Below are 25,165 nucleotides of genomic sequence, written 5' to 3'. Positions count from 1 at the left end.
TCAGGCTGTTTTCGGTGGATAATATGTGGAGGGAATGCGCGTAAAAAGCGTTTGGTAATGGTACAGTATATTACGCACGGTGCAGGCGAGAGGAGAGGCGATGCCAGCAGACATCGATCCATAGAACAAACTGAACATTAAAAACTCCTCCCTCCTCGCCTGGACTTGATGATGGCAGCGAGACATTTGTTACACTAGATAACCATGAGTTTATTAAAGGAACAGAGGCCAGGGAAAAGAGACAGGAGCTCAGGCTGGGAGCTGCTGGGCTGCTGCTTTCTATCACCCTCTGCTCCGTGTCTTTTCATGCGGCTTTTTTTTTTTGTTTTGTTTTTAGAGCCTTTCCTGCAGCTTCCGCTTTGCTCGCTGTTTGAAAGACATAAAGTTTGTAAGATTTCCAACAGATATGAATGAACCGCTGCAGTCACGACTATTGGTTATTGCTTAAGAGCGACTGAGTAGCATGATTCATGTGAGGAAAATCCTACTTATCCGAACACGTTACTTATAAAATCAGATATGATCTATTCGCCACTCTGCTGTTGAGCTGCTTTATACACAAAACAAGATACACTGATTTTTTGTCCCTCCACAATAAATGCAACATAGGAGGCCTGATAAATATGCTCAAGCTTGATGAAGTTAGTTTGAAAATGCAATTGATTACTTAAATAGCCAGAAACAACATCTCAGCAGTGTAATCTGGTTACATGTGTGTGACTTTTCAATTATCTTTTGATTCAAAATAATATTAGATGTTTGCATTAATTACAATCTGGCATTTGAATACATAATTACAATGCAAACGATAAGGTTACCAAACATTTGAAAAGATTCATTTAAAAGATTTATTTGTGCTCATCATAACCATCAAAGCACATTAAGTCTCATTCAGTTCATCCCCTTTTCCCTTTCTCACTGGTTTCACATTGTATTCAAATTAAAAGCATCATTCCAACAGAAAATATACTATTAACTATTTAATCCAGGTCTGAGAGTAATTATTATTTCCATTATTAATTCATTTGCCAGTTGTGTTCTGGATTAATTGGGTCATGGCAGTGGAAGTACTCAGAACTTTGACTTAATTATAAACAGCAACGCCACAATAAATACTCTGTTCCAAGTAAAAGTCATGCACTCAAACTTTAAAAAATCAAAATATACTTAAAGTACCAGAAGCCCTCATTATGCTGAATGGTCCATTTCAGAGTAATTTATTATATTATTTAATTATAATCAATACTGGATTAATGTACGGTATCATTTTAAGGTTGATGCTGTTAAGGTGGGGCTTATTTTAACTAGACTTTATACTGCTGGGTCGTTCAGTCTGTAAGAATACATCATTGTTTATTTGTTGATTCTAGTTTATGTTAATAATATTAATCTGCAAACTAACTTGTAGCATAACTAAAGCTTTCGTGCAGCAACAAGTACAACATTCCCTCTGAAATTTACTGGAGTTCAAGTATAAAGCAGCATTAAAAGGAAATACTCACAAAACACACATCAAAACTGTACTTGAGTAAATGTACTTTGTCACTTTCCACCACTAATAAATGGTTTAGTCTTTAACACGTCATGAAATAGTCTTCTTAAGCCCCAAGTTGATGTCATCAAATTGATTATTTTGTCTAATGAACCTCTTATAATCTCCCCTTTACTGTTGAATGAACCAAAGAAAAGCAGCAAATCCTCAGAGCTGAGGAGCTGAAACTACAGAATGTTTGACATTTCTGCTTGAAAAATGAACATGTCATAAAAATGGTTCATTACGACGTCGATCAACTAATCTATTAATCGACAAATAATTTCACTTTAATCTTATTCCTGGAAAGTAAAGTCAATTTTGTAGTATTTTACCTCCACAGTGGCGGATACAGAGGTGTTTCATATTACTCCACTGCTTTTGAGAGAGAAAGAATTTTCCCTTTACAACAGTTATGTGCACAGAATAAGATTTTGCAAAACACAGACATGATAAATTGTTAGTTTAACTGACCCTGCTGTAGTAAAATGCTTCTATAAGTATTTTTTTTATTGAAATACTTTTAAAAAACTCAGTATTTCTACTGTACAGCCTCTATCTTTGGTTATCACATTGTGAGAGCACAATACTAAAGCCTCTCTACCTCTTTAAAAGCTACTCATGACCTAATCAAATATGAAGTTGAGGTGATGGATGACTTCATTTCAGAGAGACAACACCCCTTAGAGATCCAGGCTCGCCCCGCATTACAAATGGCTTCCTGATAATATTCCATCACCCTATTTTGTGTCTGTCACTCATTTTGCCAATGATACCAGAGACCTCCCGTGAACTCCACCTGAACCTGTGCGATCAATCACAGCTCAGATCAAGCCTGAGCCATACCTGTCTGACAGCTCTTAGCACCCGGTGTGTACACAAAGCGTGCGCGTGCGGTGATAGGCGTTACCCCAGCGCCCACCACTATGAACGGCCTTTCTCCACCGGATCCTTACGTCATCTTTCTGAATCGCCACACTGACTCACTCGCACCTTTGTTCACCAAACTGCTTCTGGAAAACTTTCTGACCAGCGCTTGAATTTCAAACTTTTTACCTACCTGTTCATGCATCAGTGTCAGAGGTTCATCCACATGCATATGGTAGAATGTGTCATCCCGTAAGTCTTGATGAGCTTTTCCTCCCTCACATGGTTGCGGTTCTCTACCTGGCTCGCTTAAGTGCGCTGTGCTGTAACAAAATATGACAAACATATGTCTTGTTAGAGCTTTTTTTAAAAGCCACCTGTGGCTTTTAGGAAACATGCTGCACATATGCTGAGAAAGAAATTTAATTAATGTCTGCGAACCTTGAACTGAGTGTGACGACTGAACTTGAAGTGAAACTGAAATCATATATTTGATTAAAAAAAAAAAAAAAAAGATTTTGAAAATCTTCCCACACAAGCAGATGTTTCCCAAAAGCCTGCAATCAGATAAGTGATTTTTTTTTTTTTTTTATCTCGTATCTCATCGAGAACTGGAGCTGTGTCTCTGACAAAGAACAGGAAGCAGAGTTTGTGCATTCTTTGAATGTTTGTTTGAGCTTTTACACCCATGTAAGCTCAATTTCCAGTCAGCTCTGAAACAGAAAATATGCCCACATTCCTTGGAAGTCACCCATGGCACTTCTGGAGTGTCGACAAAATCAGCCTTTTATTTATTGTCAACAAAGAGGCTCCAGAAAGTGTCTTTTTGATGGCAGCCAGAGTTTTGACCTCATCATTTTTTAGCTTTGAGAGAGTTCGATTCATCTTCACAGTCTATTCTGGACCGTTCAGAGGTGGAGACACTCTGCTTTTGGAGTTTAACCTTGAGTGTTACGTTGCACAGAGAGTCAGTGTTGTAACCTGGGATGAAAAAGCACAGGACAGACAAAACAGAAAGTTGTCAGGAGATTCAGACAGTGTGATATCAGGGTCTGAAGCGCCAGTTTCAGCGTCTAGATATAACTTATGCAACTAAATTGCACATAATTAGGAAACCAGGGCTGCTGATAAAGCTCTGCAGGTTTAATTACATCTAAAATGATTTACAGTATATAACTTTACAGTCAATAAAAGAACCCACAGAGAATGATCACTCAGCTCTACAGAGCATTTCAGCAGCTTTTAACTTTTTCTGGTTTTACAGTGCGCAGCATTCATGTTTTCATTCAGTGTCACTGCTCTCATCAGGGTCCTGTCTAGACGCTGCAGACAAAAAAACACACTGTACGATACCTGTCCTGTAGATGATGGCAGACAGGCAAAGTTAGCAACCAGCCAGTAAACATATAGTGGAGCATAGAAGCAGATATTCTTCCTAAAGACTTGTTTAAGAGCAAAACACAGAGCTGAAAGGAGAGTGAACACTGGACTTAAGTGAGCCATAAACATGGCAGCAGCGAATGCTGTGCCGATTCTGCTGGATATATAAATACAAAACTGTTTGCAAAAGCATCTTCATGAGGTGTTAACATGTTGTATTTACAGCTTGTTGGCCAACAAGAAATCTAATAATGACAAAAAATCTGTTTCTCTCTTTATGACAAACTGTGTACTCAGGAACCTTCATGTTCCTGTTTTACAGATTTGTTTCTGTACTCAACAACCACCCTAAAGACAAAATTAACCTGGATTCTTACTTTGGCTTCAGCCAGTGCAATTAAGCGGTTTTATTTTTGATTTTTTTTTGCTCATCTCTGACATTTGTGTCTGTCTTCTACAACTCTAACATTTCAAAAATATCTAATTGGTTGAATCTGAGCTCGCACAGGTCAAGTGATTAAAAACTGTGAATGACTGAATGAGATTTTCAGTTTATCTTTGCAGGGATTCTATTTGCTGCTTGTTCATCATAGACCCGTGGTTTAGTTACTAACTCTCTTAACAAGATTTACAGGTCTCAACTCACAGGTCAGAACTATGAATCTGGAAACAATGCCTAGATAATGACTCTATACATAGAGCTTTGCCATACAAACATTATCAAGGAAAAGAAACCTTAGACTCTTTCAATTTTTCTGACAAGGCGATAGACTCCAGCAAACTACTGACAGACAGCGATGTTCAAGAGCAGAGTGAGTTCAAAGTGAACTCAAACAAGCACAGGCTCACAGACTTCACAGACCTGCTCACATCATGAGATTTACAAACTCTCTGTGGATCAAGAACATTTAACCCTTATGCCCTCCTCAAATTTACTACCCTCTGGACACCCTCGTGGCCAAAAATGTACACGCACAAAAAACTGCTTTTAAATCATCATACATCAATATTTTTTTTTAATTTTTTTTCATAAATCAAATAAACAACTTCAAACGTGCTCAAAACTACCAAACATTCTATCATTTTAAGGATTTTAACCCTTTAAATGCCAGTTTAATTCTTTGCATTATTTGATTATTTATTACAAACAAACACATAAAACTAATTATTTTCCATATAATAAATAGTAGGGGGATGAGGCTTTGGTGGTGATTAGAGTCTTGGATATGTCAAAGATTAGCAACAAAATTGATTTGATTGCATTAGTATTTTTTACGTAGTGTCAGATTTAAAATTTACTACCCTCTGGACACCTTCGTGGCCAAAAATGTACACGCACAAAATCTGCAATAAAATCCTCATACATCAATATTTTTTTCTGCTTTTTTTTCATAAATCACTTGAACAACTTCAAACTTGTTCAAAACTACCAAACATTCAATCATTTTCAGGATTTTAACCCTTTAAATGCCAGTTTAATTCTTTGAATTATTAATTATTTATAAAAAAACCCACCAAAATCTAATTATTTTCCATATAATAAATAGTAGGGGGATGAGGCTTTGGTGGTGATTAGAGTCTTGGATATATCAAAGATTAACAAAAAAATTGATTTGATTGCATTAGTATTTTTTATGTAGTGCGAGATACTCCCTCTGGACACCTTCGTGGCCAAAAATGCCCCATTGACTTCCATTAAAACCACATTTTTTAATCTCACTGCCATTACAGTATAAAACCATGCATTCCATTATGTCAGTGTTTCATTTTGAAGAAAAGTAGTGATATTTGACATTTTTACTGTATTGCACCATATTCAACCATTTTCCCATTGTAGGCCAATGCATGAAATTCTTGTATTTTTACCTGTTATATTATGGAGCCATGTGACTACCAGGGGGCCCCAAGAGTTTCTTTTGTGTGTGTGTGTGTGTGTGCGCGTGCGTGTGTATGTGTGTGTGTGTGTGTGTTCGAATGGTGTGTGTGAATCTGTAAGCACGCACTGATCATTTCAGGGGTGAAAAAAGGGCGTCTTTTGAGGGATGTATTTCATGCGTCTTAGGCCGATGCATTAAATTCTTGTATTTTTACCAGTTATATTATGGAGCCATGTGACTACCAGGGACCCAGATTTTCAGCCCGTACTTCGCTGGCTTGCTGGGCATGTACTGCCGGAATTTGCAGCGGCCTCTGAAGTAGGGTTGTCCCAAACGATTATTCTTTAAACGATTAATCTAGCGATTATTTTTTCGATTATTCAACTAATGTAACGATTATTTTTTCATTAACCTAACAGTAATTTCGCTGCACCAGGGTGTTTCCTCTTTATTTGCTCGTGCTAGAGTGATATGCCAGATGCACTTTGCAGAGTCTGCAGACTAGCGCACCGTTGGTGTCAAGATTAAAGTATTCCCAAACTTTGGAGGACCGTGTGCGAGGCTTTTTTGCCGCGTGTTGCTCCACACGCTTTGTCTTACTGCTGGTAGACGCCGCCATGTTGTTCAAATAGATTACACAGACGCAAATCATTCACGTAGTCACTGACTTCAATTACATCACTGCGTTGTCCTAGTCCGTGTGCTGCGCTTGTATCCGGATAAACCAAAGACGATGGATATAAACGATTCCATTAGAAAGTTCTGGATTTGTTCTATGAACATTTACCCTGTGAGGTTTTACATGACGCGTCGACACTAAAATTCCACGTAGAATAATTTTTATAATCGACAACGTCGATTACGTCGGATAATCGTCCCAGCCCTACTCTGAAGGTTACGAGCAGATGTCGTCCCCTGGATTGAACAGGAGTGGGAGGCGCTGTGTCCACTTGTCCCACATATTCCAGAAAGCAGAAAACTTTGTGTGGCTTGTGTCGAGAAGGATGGGTGAGTCGGCCATCGAATCGGAGGCTGGCGCTTATCATTTGAAATCGTTTGTGGGACATGGTGGCCCTGAGGACTGGTCTCCCACAGGCTGTGGGTAGATTCCCCTTTGGACCGGTGCACACCTGCCAGGATGAGAAGTCCCATGTACGCTCAAATCTCTTTTGCATCCATATCACTCCATCCTGACACAGAACGCCTCCCCTGTAGATTTGTGTTTTGCAAAATCAGCTGGATCATGTCAGGAGTGAAGAAAAGGGCAAAAGAGGATGCCACATCGTGGATTCTTGATATGGCATATCTCGTGGGCTCTGGGAGCATGCCAGGGGTGGGTGCCTGAATGTAACGCAGCATCTAGGCATGAGATGAAAACCAGACTTGCCTGTTCTTCGTTGTAACTCAGTGTTAGGATGGGCAGGATCCTCAGTGTCCTCTCCACTTTCAGAGGAAGGATCAGCGGCACTAACAGAAGTGGAGGACTCCAGTGGTCATTCTGTGTCAGACTCCCCCTCGAAGCTTGTGTCTTCTTCATATACCCACTAACAGTTGTTTTTGTTTTTGAGTACTAAGGAAGGAGGCCATGTTTTTACTCAAGCACCTCTTCAAAGACACATGAAACACATCCCTCAAAAGACGCCCTTTTTTCACCCCTGAAATGATCAGTGCGTGCTTGCAGATTTGCACACACCTGCACACACACACACACACACACACACACACACACACACACACACACACACAGACACACACACACACGCACACACACACACACAAAAGTAACTCTTGGGGCCCCCTGGTAGTCACATGGCTCCATAATATAACAGGTAAAAATACAAGAATTTCATGCATTGGCCTACAATGGGAAAATGGTTGAATATGGTGCAATACAGTAAAAATGTCAAATATCACTACTTTTCTTCAAAATGAAACACTGACATAATGGAATGCATGGTTTTATACTGTAAGGGCAGTGAGATTAAAAAATGTGGTTTTAATGGAAGTCAATGGGGCATTTTTGGCCACGAAGGTGTCCAGAGGGAGTATCTCGCACTACATAAAAAATACTAATGCAATCAAATCAATTTTTTTGTTAATCTTTGATATATCCAAGACTCTAATCACCACCAAAGCCTCATCCCCCTACTATTTATTATATGGAAAATAATTAGATTTTGGTGGGTTTTTTTATAAATAATTAATAATTCAAAGAATTAAACTGGCATTTAAAGGGTTAAAATCCTGAAAATGATTGAATGTTTGGTAGTTTTGAACAAGTTTGAAGTTGTTCAAGTGATTTATGAAAAAAAAGCAGAAAAAAATATTGATGTATGAGGATTTTATTGCAGATTTTGTGCGTGTACATTTTTGGCCACGAAGGTGTCCAGAGGGTAGTAAATTTTAAATCTGACACTACGTAAAAAATACTAATGCAATCAAATCAATTTTGTTGCTAATCTTTGACATATCCAAGACTCTAATCACCACCAAAGCCTCATCCCCCTACTATTTATTATATGGAAAATAATTAGTTTTATGTGTTTGTTTGTAATAAATAATCAAATAATGCAAAGAATTAAACTGGCATTTAAAGGGTTAAAATCCTTAAAATGATAGAATGTTTGGTAGTTTTGAGCACGTTTGAAGTTGTTTATTTGATTTATGAAAAAAAATTAAAAAAAAATATTGATGTATGATGATTTAAAAGCAGTTTTTTGTGCGTGTACATTTTTGGCCACGAGGGTGTCCAGAGGGTGCAAAATGCATCAATAGAGTATAAAAGACATGTCTGAGTAAAAGACATTGGATTTCAAAAATTTTACTAAAAAGAAAAGTTCCTGCAAAAATTTATGCCACAAGCTGTAACACAGCCAAAATGATCATCAAATCAAAAAAAAAAGTTGAGAAAAATGTACAAAAATGCCCGAGGAGGGCATAAGGGTTAAAAACACACAAGCTTTTTTTTTTTTTTTTTATGGATCTACACCGGACAATTATCCATGTGAGCAAAAATCTGGACCTAAGACTGTTTCCAATCTCACAACACTGGCCTCATTCATTTCATGCGGTCGAACCATTTAGTTACACAGTCGTTTGACAATAGGGAGTCTAATTATAATGCTGTAGTCATGATAAAAGGAGGATGGGCTCGGAAATCCAAACCTGTCTTTAATCCAAAGATGAAATTTCATGTACAATGGACAGCCTGTGATTGAAGTCTGGTTTCATAATTTTCAAAGTGGAACAACAACATATGCATACAGTCAAAAGCAGATGCTTGATTTTAAGATGTAACTCATGTAAATGCTTGTGAAAACTTACCAAAGCTAAAAAACAAAGAGCTATTACAGATTCAGAGGATGTCTAAAAAAAAAAAAAAATGTGTGTGATTGACAAGCAGTTAAAAATAAAATATTTTCCAGAGCAGGACGACATTTCAGCAATATAATAACGCAGGCCTAATATGAGCTTGTTTCAACGTTGGGGAATAAAACAAATCACATGAAACAGGATGTGAGTCATCTGTGATCATATAAACAGATACAAACAACATTGAACACGTTTTGATATGATGCCTTGGTTGTAGATTTTTTTCCACTTTTCCAGAAACAGACTCAAATTTTTTTACAGGTATGTTAGAGATGATTTCAGTTCATTCGACAACACCGAGAAGCGGAGGGTACCACGATTATAAACACAATAGTATGTGGTCCCGTCCTGTGTGAGGAGGAGAACACAGTTTAGTTAAAAGTAGGTGAGGCTGAACAAGCTGATGTGAGTGTTGTTGTTGTTGTTGTTGAAAGCGCAGTTAAAGGAGCTTTGTGGGACTCCGCGTGTTTGTCCTCGGGGCTGAATGTAACAGATGACAGAGATCATTGGAGCATTTTTTTACATCAGTCAGAACTTACTCCTTTTCACAATTTTATAGTGTACTATAGAGACACAGACACCATTGTGATATTTGTACCTAGTGCTGGTAGTTGACAAGTGGGTACTTGTCGTTCTATTCTTGACAGGTGTTAATACCTCACACTTCCTGCTCTCTTATTCCATTATTCTGGTGAGTACTTTTGATTCGGTGCTGCTGCAGGCTTTTTTGTGCATCACAAAATGTCCCAGTATATTGTGTATATAATGTGAGTAAAGGTCCCCACGCACGCTGCAGTAACAGTGATCTCATTGGTTCATTGTGTGTCAAATTGTGCAAGTTAGTCGCAATCTGTGTCAGTCTGTATAATGTATGTAGCGTGTGCTCATCAAAACAAGAAATGATTTTTTTTTATGTAGTTTTATTAAAGCTGCTCTGATCAATATTTTATATGAACAATGGGGGAGATGACTATGTGTAAAATGAAAGGGCTCGCTCTCAGTGACAAACCCACAAAGGGCATCTTAGCGTCTTGGAGCTCAATGTTTTGGTTTTACGGCAATATTATGGTTTTGGTTCACTCCCACTTCAATACCGATTCTAACGAAACTTTTTTCGATACAAATTTCATCAAATCTACTTTAAAAAAAAAGAAAATTAGAATACACACTGCGGGGCACATTGTAGTTTTACTTTAGTTTTATTTTTAATGTCAGTCTCTTTACACACTTAAACATGTTTGTGTTAATAAACAGCCAAGCCCCAGCATTATTAGATCTCGGTCTCAGCATGCTACATGTATATTAGCTCACTTGACGCTGATTAAATTTACTAATTTATTCCATATGTATTGAAATTTGGTATCGATTTTATAATCCTTGATAGTATCAAGCCAATTCAGTCGGTCGATAAAAGTATCAAAATTTGATACCCAGCCCTATTTCTAGCGTCAAAGGGTGACAGATACAGTTAGCGACTAGCTGGTGAACAGAGAGTTTAGCAGCTAAAGAGCCAGGCATTTCCCTCAGGAGTTGGTGGAGACCAAAGCAGAGCTAAAAACAGAGCAAATATTGCGATGTGTAAATAAGCTACTCTTTGCTAAGCAGTTATCCATATGAACTTGCTGTGCTGCCCCAAAGAGGCCAAAACAAATCAATTAAAACTAGTTTAAGTATATATCTTTATCGGTCCTGTGTGTGAGACTATTCTGGTAAAACATGTTTGTTGAGGTTAAATTTTGTAAATGCAAGAACACGTTTTTTTTATTACAGATTGATTAATATCAAAGTAATGAATATTATCTGAAAGATGCACTGAGCAACATGAGTTAGAGATTGGTCTTAGAACACATCTTTACTCAAGATGCAGTGGTATTCCCATGTGCACAAATCATTGATGTGTAATTATGTGTAATTATTATTGGTGCAATAAATTACAGGCGCTATAGAAATTTTAAAAAAGGAGAAAAAAAATTGGATTGTGAAGGTGGTAAGTATAATAATTTCTTCTGATGTCAGCAGAGGAGTTCTTTATTCCAGGTGAGGACGAACGCCTACACTATAAGAAACCTGTAAGTAATGTTTAAAAAACCCCTGATGCTCTAAATATACTGTATACATACAAGGCTTTTCCCAATATTATGGCCTGTAGACATTTCTTTCCAATAATTATAATGTGATTATTTGCTGCGTTTTCATGTGCTGCGGCAAACTCATTTCAAATACTTTATGTTCTTAATATCCGTTCTTGTCTGTCAGAAATTATAGCAATAAAGTTTGAAAAGGTAGAAAAACTGAAAACTACAGATTTAAATAGTGTAATTGTCTGTTTTGCTTGTCAAAGCCTCACTCCCAGTGGAAGGGTTAAAGCTGATGGATTATCTCAGGTGGAATGGCTGTATGACCCAGATGTAACCCCGACCGTCACTGCAAACACACAACTTATCAGAAAAGGCTTTCGCATCTGTAGGAAAATTAGTCTAAGGCCGGAGCTGTCAGTCATTCTGCAGAGTAAGTACAGTATATGGGGCATGAAGGGAGGGAAGTATTGTTCACAATCTTTTTTAACCCAATAACACCCATTCAAACAATCTTTCTAACATTGCTGCTTGACCTATTTCCTCTCATGTAATATATCGTTAAAGCAGCCTTGTGAAATGGCTTAATTATTCATGCTTGATTTCAAAATGAAGAGCTTTGAGAACATGGCTCCACAGGAGGATTGACACACGCAACGTTGCTCTTACAAGCACACACACTGAGGCACAATGGGGCCTAGCTTACTCAAAAAAAAAAAAAAAAAAACACACCCTTCACTGACTTCATCCAGTGTTGTGCACAGAGCATTAAAGCAAGAGTGAAGATAAATGCCCTGTCAGCGCCTTTAATGATTTATTTCAAACATTTCACTCGATCCAATAAGGTTACAAACTATGGCAGGTAATTGTTTATACAGAAATAGAGGGCATTTTGTTTGTTTTATTGAGCACTGAGCAGAGTGAACACGCTAACCTCAGAAATGGATGCACTGTCAGAAATATCAATTTGCTATCTTAGACTACATTCTGCACTTGCAAATATCATCACACATTAACACAGAGCGTCTTCTGCATTTTTACAATTTCAAATTACGCTCAACGCTACTTGCGAAGTTAGTTTTCTAAATCTTCCTTTTGTGAAGCCGGTCTTTCTATATGCACGCGCGTGCACGTGGGTGTCCACTTCACTGTGCGTTTTTTTTTTTTTTTACCTCCCCCCGCTTGCATGTTCTGCAGTTAGGTAAGGCATCAGAGCAGCCTGTCACTTGTCCCTTGGTATTGCTTTAGTCTGTGTCGACAGTGTGTCCACCCTGGGTTTGTCAGTGTCTATTCAGACCTGACCTGTCTTGTTCAGCACATGGCAGAGGATGCTGATGGACATTTCCAGTTCTCCTTCTCAGTGTCCATCATTCGGTGCAGGATGCATCCCTGACGCATCTTAGTTTGAGCTCCTGAAATTTGTTGACAGTTGCAGAGGGTGGTCTGCAGTTCTGCCACCCTCAATTATGGGAGATGTGATCTGATTCTGACTTGAGGGATGTAGGTTGCCTGCTGTGCATAAATGCTCAATTGTGGTCGATCGATATCTTGCTAATAGGTTTTGAAAATTGAAAACAATGCAAATAGAAAAGACGCGTAAACCCTGCTGAGGGATTTTGAAATACAAACCCAAAGGGCTAAGTGAAGGTGGGGTAAGTGACATTGTTTATTTATTTATTTCCAGTCCTTGTGGATTAGATTCATTCATCCTCTTTCATGTTTGTTGCTTTGCTGCCAGTCAATCTTGTGTTTGTTCTCTTAATTTCCTGTGAGTCGCTGATGAAAAAGAAGGAGTATTTAATTAGCACTCCCTCTGTTCTGTTGAAACAGTTAGTGTATTTTTATAGGACCAGGAACAGAGCTCAAGTCTGTTTCTAATGGAGATGGAGGCAATCAGATAACCAACATTGCCACCCATGCTCTCTTTTCCTCTTCTTGAAGAGGACAACTTCAGCTTTTAATAAACATGTAATAAGAAGGAAAACAGCTGGTAGCTGCATCACAGATGGTGCCGTTCTTGGCATCTCCAAGGAAGGGACCACACATACAGATGGCTCATTATTCCAGCATTTGGTTATGCATATTGCACAAAATTTTATTCCAATGCTTAACAACCAGTATAAGCAATACAGGTGTTACTATTTTTCACGAGGCTCCCCCTGCAAAGTAAGCAGTCGGGTTCTTGTTTTGGTCATATCTTTTGATGCGGATCGCTCACACGAAGCCTCAGAGTCTACCTCTCCCTATCAGTATTTCGGTGCTGTCTCTGTTTGTGAGGAGCGCAGCGTTAATCTGCACTCAGGTGTGATTCATAGCTAAACCAGCTGTCAGTCTTGCCCGGGTTGCAGCTCTGTTTTCAGACTGCGCCTTTGTGTCATTAAGGTAACAGCCCGCAAATACCTCAGCGGGTCGTTGATTAAGACAGAGGGAGAAATATTGATCACGAAAAGCAAAGGCAAAACAAGTCAGCAGCAGCCAGCTGAGAGCGAGGCCAAAGCACATCAGCACATAACCTTGACCTCCTCAAATCCCTCAGACCTGCTCTTTCATCTCAACTTATAAACTCCTACTGTAGGCCGACTATCTGCATATCTCTGAACTCAAGTGTCCTCTGTGGATTATTCATATTCGGTCAAATAGAAAAATGTCACTGGTGAAAAAAAAATAATAATTTGAATGAAAACAAGGCAAAGGATTCAGTCCCATGAGAGAAACGTGTTCTTCGTTGAGTCTTTTTTTAGGTTGACTGTTTTAAATTACAGATGCTCTCTAATTGGCTACGGTCAAATAAAACCCGCCTAATGAGGCATTGCATTCATTTGCTTATTTCCTTTCAAGTTGTTTCCCTTTGTATCTCAGAGCAAAAGTCTGTTCTTGTGCTTGCTGCTGTTCCAGGCAGGGTATTCTTAGTCAAAAGACTATTACTCCTCAAATTAACATGTAAATATATATATATATATATATATATATATATATATATATATATATACACACTTTTTTTTCTGCAACAGAACGGTTGAAACTGTGAATTTAATCATTAACTGCATAAACAGCAGCAACAATAAACCCTGAACTTTAACTTGTATCCCACCTCTCTGCATTATTTTGATGACCACAAGCAGGTCTGTAGCAAAAGACGGGAAAAAACATAAGCCTGCATCTCACTCCCCGCATCTCCATTATATGATGAACTTAGCGCGGACTTCTCCTTTAATGTGATGATTAAGTGCGCTAATCACAAATGAGAGCGAGATGTAGACACTTTTATCTGTCCGCCTGTGAGCATGAGTGTGTGTGTGTGTGTGTGTGTGTCCTGAAACATCCGAGGGATTTTCTTTCAGACCTCCTCACACTTGACACTCCATGTATGCTGGAGCTGTCCTGTCCAATTTATAACAGGAGTCAATGTGACCTTTATCCTGGCAATGACTATAATGTACTTTAGCACATGTCAGTCTCAGGTCAGGATCATCCCCTGTGTCATATGTTTTGTCTTGCATGTTTTACAGTCACCAGGGACGTACCGCTGTGCTCCTGCGCTGCAGCCTATTCAACTTTAAAGCGAACTTAGACAGGTGATAGCTTCAAAAAAACATGTAACATATTATTACCATAGAGACAGTGTTCAGAGGCCTGTTTAATACAGCATGCTATTATGCACCTATTCCTTCTGCATTATTATATTTTCAGAGATATTTATAGCTTGTATCATGTAGTTAGACATAATAATTACACAGTAATGACTATTTTGAACCCCAGTTTAATAATAATAGCCTTCTTTTCTTCCTCTATTCTAGTCTGACAAATGCAGGAAACAAAGGGAGCCAAATTATTTTAAAGAGCTTAAAAGCATAGGTAGGCTGCACAGAATAACTGTCACATGTTTTTGGCTCTAATTTCCCCCCTCATACTCATCTTATTGCTCATCAGCTAAGTTGTCAGGTCTGCTACATCCCTTTGATGGCATCACTGACAATTAGCAAGACGATGCCACACAAAACCATCTGGACAGGCACATCTCTCGTTGCTGAGGGAGACAGTTTCTGGTGTGACAAAAATAAATCTCAAGGTCAGTCGCTGTCACTTTTTAAAAGTATCAGATTCCTTCAGAGGTAGATTTATGGGATTGGATTTATTTTGAGAAGGTTTACTGGCTAATGATAAGGTGTCTCAGAGACTGTTAAGTGGAGATAAGGAATTAAATCAGTAAAGTATGTAACCTTGTATCTGATGAATGTTTTCTATTGTTTTATACGTCACCATATTTTATTGTAGGGATGCAGAAAAGCAGTTAATTTACATTTATATGTTTAAATATATGATGAATGTAACAGATAGATAGATAGATAGATAGATAGATAGATAGATAGATAGATAGATAGATAGATAGATAGATAGATAGATAGATAGATAAGCAGGTGTTGACTGTTTTACTACCATTCAAAATATGATAGACCTGGCATGTCATCTTCCCAGTACACTCAGAAAAAACGATCAATTATCAAGAGGGGTGGGAAATTGATTTTCCCCTTCCCCCTACGCAGCAAATGTTCCACATAAATATATGATACTTTGACAAACCTTTCTGTATTAAACCTGAAGAGCTCTGGCAATGAAAGTCAGACTAAATATAACTCTGTTAAGACCCACTCACACCAGCGTTTCAAAAACAGCAGAGTTTTGTGGCTGAATCACTTAATTTCACTCAAATCACTACAATCAGTGGATTCAGTCCTAAGACAAAGTAAAGTTGCATCATTTTCTGGTGAAGTTTGACACACAAATTTGACGTTGACCGATAGCAAGCCATCCTGACAGAGCTGGCCTTTGAGGGAACAGAGAGTCCAAAATGAAGGAAGCTATGTTAGCTGTGTTGCTAATCAAACTGCTGGAGTATAAACTGTATCCACAAAAGTGGCGTGGTTTACAGACAGCTGAGAGAGGAGTCGATGGCATGAATGCAGCATTTTAAATAAACTGTGTGAACTTATTGCTTTTTTAGCAACCAAGCTAACAAGCTTGCTAAATCACAGATAATGCTAGCTAGGCAAGCTAGTTAGCTCAGAGCTTTATCCCCTTCGAACAACTCTTTACTAAAATGTAGAAATAATATAATTGAAATGATGTAGATTTCCATACTAAAAGACGGGTTGAATGTCTACATCTTCCTTTTTACAAAACAAAGAGTGGCTGATATTCAGGTACTGTGGTGTTAAAATGTGGAATGCTAAAGTACACACGCTCGCTATAATTAAAAAAATTCAAGTTCAATTAAATCTTTCAACTTTTATGTGTCCTTATTTTCATAAATTTTGTGTATTTCTTATTGTCATTTATTTACCTTGCACTTTTCACATTTATATATCTATTAGTTTGGATTTTTTTTTTTTTTTTTTACTTAATTTGAAGGTTGGTCCAACATACTTGCCTGTTGACCTCTTGACTTGTCCAATCCACACTTATGTTTTATTTCTATTATCTGGTTTTATGCAGAATATGTGCGTGCAAATATCAATAAACAAAAAATGCCAAGGACAAAATACCAAGTGGGAGTTAACAGTCCAGTACAGAGAAAATGGAAACTCAGAGAACAGCTGTGGTTGACTAGTGCTAGCATGTTTCCAGCCTGCTAGCCATTAGCTCAACAGCTACAGTAGTACAACAACAAGCCCTGCAAGTAGTCCACTCCGGACCAAGCTTCTAGCACAGGATGAATGTCGCTGTGCCACTTTCTTGTATAATCAGGCCTTTAGTCATTTGGACATAAAAAAGGCAAATGGCAAAATGATATTGGGTGTTTTTTTTTTTTTTTTGTCCTGACCACAAGAATTCAAGAGATTCTGTGACCACAGGCTTTAACATCATATATGACCATTTCATATTCATTTATAACTGCTTAATTTTTGCCGACAGATTTTGATCAAGGTTGCGGGGGCAAATGGATCGTTAAACAGAAACTAGAACATACTGTCGTTGTTTTGAAGAGCACGTTCAATGCGAGCACTGCTCTCGCTACAGTAACTCATCCGCAGCGCCTCCACTGTGTGCTCCCATGATGCTTCTCTGCTTGTGTGTCCATACATCATGTTTGTGCGTGCTGTAGTAAAGCAGATCCCCTACAGAATAGGCTCCAGAGTGTCATCCGCACAGAGTTATCCCTCACCACTGGCTGACCGTGGCATTATTCCGATGGGGACTGTTTGACTAATAAGCATTTTCGCTTCACAAGTGCTGGCTCTAGTCAATGCTGCTGCTCTGGATATACATACTCTATAGAGGACACCTTGAATTGGAAAAAGAAAGGTGGCCAACACTATTAAAAGCACCCACTGGTCCGGAAAACACACTGTGATTTCATTACAAAAATCATATAATGGTTGTAAACACAATAAAGAGTTGCAATTTCGCTTGGAGAATTTGCAGTGTATGTAGAATAGCCCTCTCTCTCTCTCTTTTTTTTTTTCTTTGACAAGTTACACTTGAATGTACAAGATATATCCTTCTGTTTGATTTCAATACGGCTATAGAGGTAAACAAATACTTTACTGAGCAAAAAGTGGAAGTGATCTAATAAAGAGATAATATAAACACAATGTAGTATTTGATTTTAAATGCACTGTGTCATAAAAGGAAGCACAGGCTCGACACTTTGTCCACACCTCAGTGGGTCAGCTAAGAGTCAGTGATCCAGCTACACTTGCTGTGATTAACTCTCTGTGCTGCTTCACAGGTATTTCCATTTCCATTTAGTAAATTTACCCTTACAAACGTGCTGCAGATGTTACATAAATGTAATGGAACAAAAATAGTATATTTGCTTTTGGGATATCCTCAAGTAAAGTTCATGTATTTTAAAACACAAGTGGTTCTGTATTTCAGAGGTTATATGTTGTTAAAGGAGCCGTGCAGTGTGTCTGGTTGATTAGTAAAACTCTCACAAATGTCTGTAGTAAAATTAATGCGCAGTATGCTCCATGTTGATCCTTTTTGGTTTGAGCTAAAAGGTGAGACTGAATGCTGACCCTCCCTGTGCTGGGCTGACCACTCTATTATAGCTCTTTGATGCTACCTGAGTATCTACCTTCCACACGCAGTTTCAAAAATGCACGTCGTAAAATGACCTCTTTCTTTCTGCCTCAGTTTCTGGAACTGAGCAGTCGCAAGAGTTACTTGAAAATTCGTTTTCTGTCCATATTAATATTCATGTCTGCGCTGTAAATAATATTTGTTGCTGCAGCCACCAAAAACAAATTCACAGCACTCGGCAGATTCAATAAGCAAATCCAACTCTGAGATTCAGAGTTTCTGTGGCGCTGCGTTATTTTGCTGTACTGTAAGGCAGGCGCAGGTCCAAGGTTTGCTGTTGCTAAGTAAAGTGCTGCGATTACCTCTGCAGACCACCCCTGAAAACCTCTTCTTCCTCTGCTGTTAAGACGTCCCTGCAGAAAGCCTCGCAGCACAGGGATTCAGTCCATGGAGGTTTCCACCATCAGATGGTGTATAGCGTCCCACAGTCTCTCACGGTAGGGCTTTGGTAGAAGTTCAGCACACATGAGACACCGTCATTTGAAAAACATCTGTCACTCTGACAAATAATAAGTGCACGGGGCCTCCAGGGAAAAGGGAAGTGCAAGCTCCATATTTTATTTCTTTCTGTATAACACTGCGACTGACTGCTGTTTTTGTGTGTGCTGAACTGTACTTTATATCTAATGCAATGCATGCTCACACTGACAATTGACATTTTAAGGGCATTACCCTTGACAAGGCGACCTGGACAAATGAAAGGAAAAGGCAGAATGATTTATCAGGGGAGGGGGAGGGGGAGTGGGGGGTGGTGGGGCTGAGGAAATATTTTGATTTACATTTTTTTTTTTTCTGTGCTGTTTGAGATGAATCCTGAAGACGCACACCACACCACACCACACCCCTGCTCCGGGCTGTGTGAGCTGTCTGCAGAATAGCCTGATGACCTGAGATCAGGTAGGGCTATATCTCCCTAGGGTGCTTGCAAAGCCAAGACAACACTGCACTGCTCTCCTTTTTCTAATTCTGCCAGTTCCTCCTGGCTTAATTGAGAATTTGAACAAACAAATTAATCATTGCAGCCCATAAAAATGACAGGATTCATGCAGTAGCATTCTTCATTCTCTCTAATTTGTTGTGTGTTGTCGTCCCCCCGCCCCTCTTCCCGTGCCTTTTCTCAAACCCCCACAGCATTTTTTGTGCTGAATCTGCTAGTTTACCCCCTTATGAAAATTACAAATACTTGTCAAGGTTAACGAGTTAATATTCTCATTCAATATTTATTTTATGGGCGAAAGAAAGCGTCTCCCTTCAGCGCGTCCTCTTCCAGAGCGAGGATGGGTTTGTTAATCAAAATGACAAGGACAGTGTCCTTTTGATAATCCCCTGAATCATCGAGAATAAAAAATGAACTTTATTAATCAGCGGGCTCTGATTAATTGTTATGAAGTGTTGCTCATCCATTTCCCCTGCATTTCCGTAATTTTCACAGAAGCCTAACAATCTCCCCGATGATTTGAAGCCTTTTGAGCTGGCGTTGCATTCAGCAGCACAGCAATAAATAGCTGGGCAGCACACTCTCCTTCCTGGATGAGCTTCTGCACACAAGACTTTTACAAAAACACAAAGCTTATTTACCCTCAGTGCTTACAGCATGACTTTTTTTTTTTTTTTTTGCCTCAGAGTTTGCATTGTCCAAATATGTCAATACTGCCACTAACATCAGTTTAGTAGCAGCCATCAGTCTGCCTTTATGTTCGTATCCTGCATCAATACTGCAGTTTCGAACCACTTAATCTTTGACTGTGATGCACAAATGTGTTACCCATTCCTCTCCCAGTGGGAACAACAGTTAAGCTCGGAAAGTTAAGAGCAAAACTTCATATAAAATCAAACATGAATGAGGAGTTAGTAAATGAAATGATGGTACACACTGTCTACAAATTAACAAGTGAGACAGAGGAGACCTCCCCAAACTGAAACATGTTCCCCAGATCTCTCTTTTCTTAAAGAAGTAGGACAATTAACACTGCATATATTGATGATATATATGATTAATACATAACATTGAATGTCGTTTTCACAGTGGATGGCGCAAGGTTGGGAATCTGATGTAATTTACATGAGCGCGCGAGAAGTATGGTGCTCATTTGCTCTGAAGTGATGTCCATGAAACAGAATATACAAACGATAGGAAAGTTTCATATCAGAGGGGCGTCTCTCGTTTCCCTTTCTTTCTCCTCAAGATGTATTATTACAGAAGGGGGGCCTGATGAAGAGAGGATATTTCATATATGTGCCTATTAATCAGCCACCGTCCATTTTTGCTGTATTTACATACAGTACCTTACAGTGGAAGTTATTATTTTTTCAGTCAGCTCCATATTTAAAAGTCCAGTGTAAGGAAATTATACATTTAACGAGAGCATGCTGTGAAATTCAGCCTCTTCAACAGGATTTAAGGGGGTTGGGTGGCTCACATGCAATTAATTGTGGAGGTGTTTTATCCATCAGAATGAATAATTTAAAGGGAGTGTTAATAGGTATCCCAGACTTGGCCAAAGGAACAGAGACAAAGTGTTGTTGAAAGACGTTTCATTACTTTCCCTCAGATGCTCCCTCTTCATTTGTTCTCCTGTGTCTTTTTTTGGGTCAGCCTAGTCACAATTAAAGATGAAAACAAAGCAATAATAATAATAACCATATTAATTGTTATTATTATTATCATTACTAACATTATTGTACTCATACGGGATCAGATAGATCAAAAGGAAATGTAAGACATCGACTAAACCATTAGATTTGATTCATTTCCAAACTGGATTATGGCTCAGTGTCAAAATTATAATCATTGCAGCACAAAACTTTCCCCATAAATAAAAGCCTGTCTGGTTCACAGCACATGGGAACTAAAGTAAATCTGAGCAAGAACTTCCCCCCGCCGAGTTACCTTTGAGAAATCTGCTTCATGTAACATAAATTGTGACGGGGGAGGGCCATTAAAGCCACAATCAGTCATTTTTTTTTCGCTCACATAAATGTATATTCTCAGAAACAACTGAGGTCTTTGATTAATAGATTAAAAACCGACTTATAATTTAAATAACCAACATAATTTCCCAACTTAATTGACGTAAACAACCTTTTAAGGCATTAAAATACATTAAAAACTAAACAAAGATCATTTGAAAGATATAAATTGTTAGTCAATAGATCACAGATCGGGCCTTTAAGTGACAAAAACTAAATTGGATGCATTTTTGAGCTGAAAAGTTTTGCAAATTCTAACACATTTATCAAATTACCTGAGTAAAATCTATCTTGGCCTGAATTACCATATACTCTTTTAAGACATAAAACCACAGCTCCCCTTGAAGGAAGTATTAAATTGATGATGTCTTAGTGTGTGTGTGCATGTGTGTGTGTGTGTGTGTGTGTGTGTGCAACTCCTCTGCTGGGAAACAATGTGAACTTCACTGACTCCCACATGCACAGAGGGATGACATCAGAAAGAAGTCGTCTCTGTCAGATGCAATAAAGGGACGTCCACATGTGCATAGTTCCCCATCCTTCACACTTTGTGTACACCCAACCCGCAACATAAATTAGCTATGGTGACTACTCTCTTTTCAACAGCCATCCAAGACACGGACATTTGGAGAGAAGGAAAAAATGATGCACTAGGGGAGGGAGTGGGGGGTGATACAAGCCAGGCCCCCCCCCCCCAAATTTAAACAGTAAATTCAGATGAGATACTGCAAAATGAATTTTCTGACAAGTCTCCCCTTTCTCCCCTTGCAACATGCCTCTGTTAATTTTTCACAAAAGGATTCACAAATACACGACCTCTTTTGTACAGTTTCCTTCAGATGGAGATCTATGGCGTTGTGAACAAAAGACACTCCTTCAATGACAAGTGCCAAGTACATCAGCCAGTCCTTCTTTTCAAGTAATTCCAACCCTGGCTATTCAGGGTTTGCCCTGTGGCGAGACCGAGCACTTCGTTCTCCAGAAATAGCCATAGCTCATCTTTCACAAGGACTCAGATCGTCTTATCACAGGGAGAGAGAGGTTCATTTGAATTTCTTGTCTCTTCAATATGTCTGGCAATCATGATGCCCGGTTAATATTGAAGTATGGGGAACGCTTGGTGTTGTTCTGTCCCCCCCAAACCCCCCACCTCAGGCTCTGTGGTAGGCATAAAGAACTTGTAAGTTGCCATCAAATATCTTATCACATGACTTTATCTGCCAGCGATAGCAGACAGTTGCACCCCAGCAGCTCTTGCACCTTGGAGAAATCATGATCCTCCACACGTTTACTCTCCTCCACCCTGATAGCATTCAATGTGATTTGTGTTATATTTTTGAACAGATATGCTCAAGTGCTGGATGCTAAAAGCTAAATATTGTATGCCTCTGGTTAAAAACAAAGACTTGGTTTGCTTTGCTGGCTTTGAATTTACTTGTTGTCCACCGCACCTTGTGAAATCTGAATTTCCTTTTGTTCCCTGTTCACAGCAGAACAGCAAAAATTGGCTTACCACGTTTAATTAACACCTAAACACACCTTGACAACTTTTGCATGACACTCACTCAGCTAAAATCTTTTTAGAATAACAAAAAAAAAAAACCTAAAAGAAAAAAAAAAACCACACACTTCAACTGAAAAGAGAGGCGTTTTTCTTGATAAATTTAAGATAAAAGACATGGCAGTCATTTTCTCCCATGACATATTTGTTCTTTAACAACAAATCAATGGCTGTGAAAGCTTGGCACCTGAATACAGAACAATGGGGAGATGAAGCGAAGATTGTCTTCATTAGGCACATTAATATTCATAGAAAGTAGAAAATCTGACACCACGGAGGACTTGGTAACCTTTTCTCATATTAGATTTTTTTTTTCAACTTCTTAACACAATTAAAGTCCAGCAATGACTTAATTAATGCGGCTTTCTGTCAGGCGCTTTAAAGAACTGTCAATTTGGCCTGGGTCTGCCTGTCAGCGGGGAAGAAAGACAGTCATCCCACTCTTACAGGAGACAGTCGGAATCACAGTGCCGGATAAAGTCACATTCGCAGACACCTTGCCAAATTGATTCTTTTAAGGGTTTTCTTGCAGATTACCATTTCTTCTCCTCCTGTCTCTTATTCTGCGCGAGTGTCAAATCTGAGAGAAAAAATCTAAATTCAGTTTTAGGTTTCTGGTTATTACCACCCACCCCTATTGTGCTCGTTGTTGCTGATACCCTGTTAAAGTGCGATTTGAATGAAACGTTTCTTGTGCAAGACAGTGTCCTCGGAGCCCTGTATCAGTTACCAAGATACTGGGAAAAACATGGTGTGGGTTAGAGCGTGCTGCACTGGAGGTTGCAAAAAAGAAAAGATTGAATCAACAACAATAGCACTGCACTGATTTTTATTATTGTTATGCAAATATATCAGTGATAGGTGGTTTTGGTTTTATGGTGAGTTTCTTGGTTAAATCAGCCCTGTGTGTGGAGAGACTGCGAGGGACGAGGCGGCGGGTGCATCTCCTCTAGAACCAGAACTGTCTTCAAGTGGAAGCCACAGGCTGTCCAAACAAGATGACAGTGCAAATGTCTGCTGCTAATGACTGATTCTCCTCTTGCCTGGGTTTTGATCAAAAATAGCTTCTTCTCCTCTCCCTCTTTCTCTCTCCCTCTCTCTGAAATGGCAGCGACCAAAATTGAGGTAATGGCCCTTACTTTAGAGGCTGACACAGCTGCAGGATTTGTCCTCACTTTGACTGAGATCAGTCTCACTTTATAATAAGTGGGCTGAGATATTCATGATAACTATTACACGAGCAGTTTGAGATACAACCCGAGACAAAAAGTAAAATATGCACAATATTTTTGCTATTTTGCAGGTTTCTTATTTCAATAAACTCCGCCTTCTCCTCGCTGAATGCAAATCTGAATGGTGTGAATTTAATATTGAGAGAGAAATGCAGTCAAAAAAAAAAAAAAATGCGATTTTAACATTCATTTTTTTATCTATCCGCTAGGTGTGACCGGGGGGGATTCATACACTGCCATTCTCTGTATTAATGAACCAATACCTGTGATCATTCTGCAGGAGGTGTAACTGGCTTGGCAGGTGCGCTGCCACTGGGAAACAGATTAAAATAGTCAGGGTTCCTTTCAAGGCTTGTACAGAAAACAATGGAGGCTTCACAAGGTAATCATGCCATTATATGAGACGGAGGGACTAATTGGAATTATACTAGAACAGGCAGGGAGCTCATTAAAACCTTGAGCACTACCTCATGATAAACAGTCACTTTAAGGGCTGGCACTAATATGATGAGGCAAAGTCTTTATTTCTCACTTTCCAATGAACACATCTGATGTTTAAGCTCCTTATACTCACTCAGCAGGTATCATGTGGAATGTAAGACTCCTTAATTGCCACTGGAAATTAGCAGCATTATATGGAGAGCTTTTGTCGCCATGCAGAAACACTGACTGCCATGATACTGCGCCGCCTCTCAAGGTCTGGCGTCATTTGTAAATTTTGTGTAATATAATCGCCTCGTGCCCTTCATACCTCACGTCACGATTTCACATTCTGTCATCTGCTTTTCAACGTGTATTTTATTATTACAAATTGAACCGTGTGTTAATATATTAATTGTTAAACTTTTGCTCATTACAGCTCTATAAAACCTCACCAATACAATACCATAATAACACAGCGAGCTTGTTATGGACTCTGACAACCCGTGATTAAAATCAGACTCATTTTGCTTGATGAGAAATTGGCTTTACCCAAAATAACTTTATATTCCCCTGCTTTCCAACACACTTCATTAGCTTCATCTTGCTCAGGCAGGATTCTTTGTGCCATTTTGACTGTATTCAAATCTCTTTAATGCCATCTCATGTTTAAAGACTGGCCATAAATCCCATATCAGTTCTTAATGACCACTGCCGGCCAGCCAGTAATATGTCATTGTTCGCAGGCGATCACCCAGCGGGGAATAGACCATGCCAGTCTTTGTAATTGCACA

General features: G+C 39.0%; 1 protein-coding gene across 2 annotated transcripts in view; it reads right to left on the bottom strand.

Annotated features, from left to right (window-relative positions):
• LOC130174394 (teashirt homolog 2) overlaps positions 1-25,165 on the bottom strand; it is a 104,144-nt gene that overhangs the window by 39,342 nt on the left and 39,637 nt on the right. Inside the window, exon 5 of one of the 2 annotated variants that reach the window (XM_056384173.1) lies at positions 2,592-2,721. The gene's annotated coding sequence lies outside the window, so the exon portion shown is untranslated. Of the gene's footprint in view, positions 301-2,591; positions 2,722-25,165 lie in introns of those variants that run through there. The other variant, XM_056384172.1, reaches the window with a different exon arrangement.

Source organism: Seriola aureovittata, chromosome 9 (assembly GCF_021018895.1).
Source record: "Seriola aureovittata isolate HTS-2021-v1 ecotype China chromosome 9, ASM2101889v1, whole genome shotgun sequence".
NCBI classification, from domain to species: Eukaryota; Metazoa; Chordata; class Actinopteri; order Carangiformes; family Carangidae; genus Seriola; species Seriola aureovittata.
The sequence above is the reverse complement of the archived record's forward strand: the minus strand, read 5'-3'. Positions and strand labels throughout refer to the sequence as shown.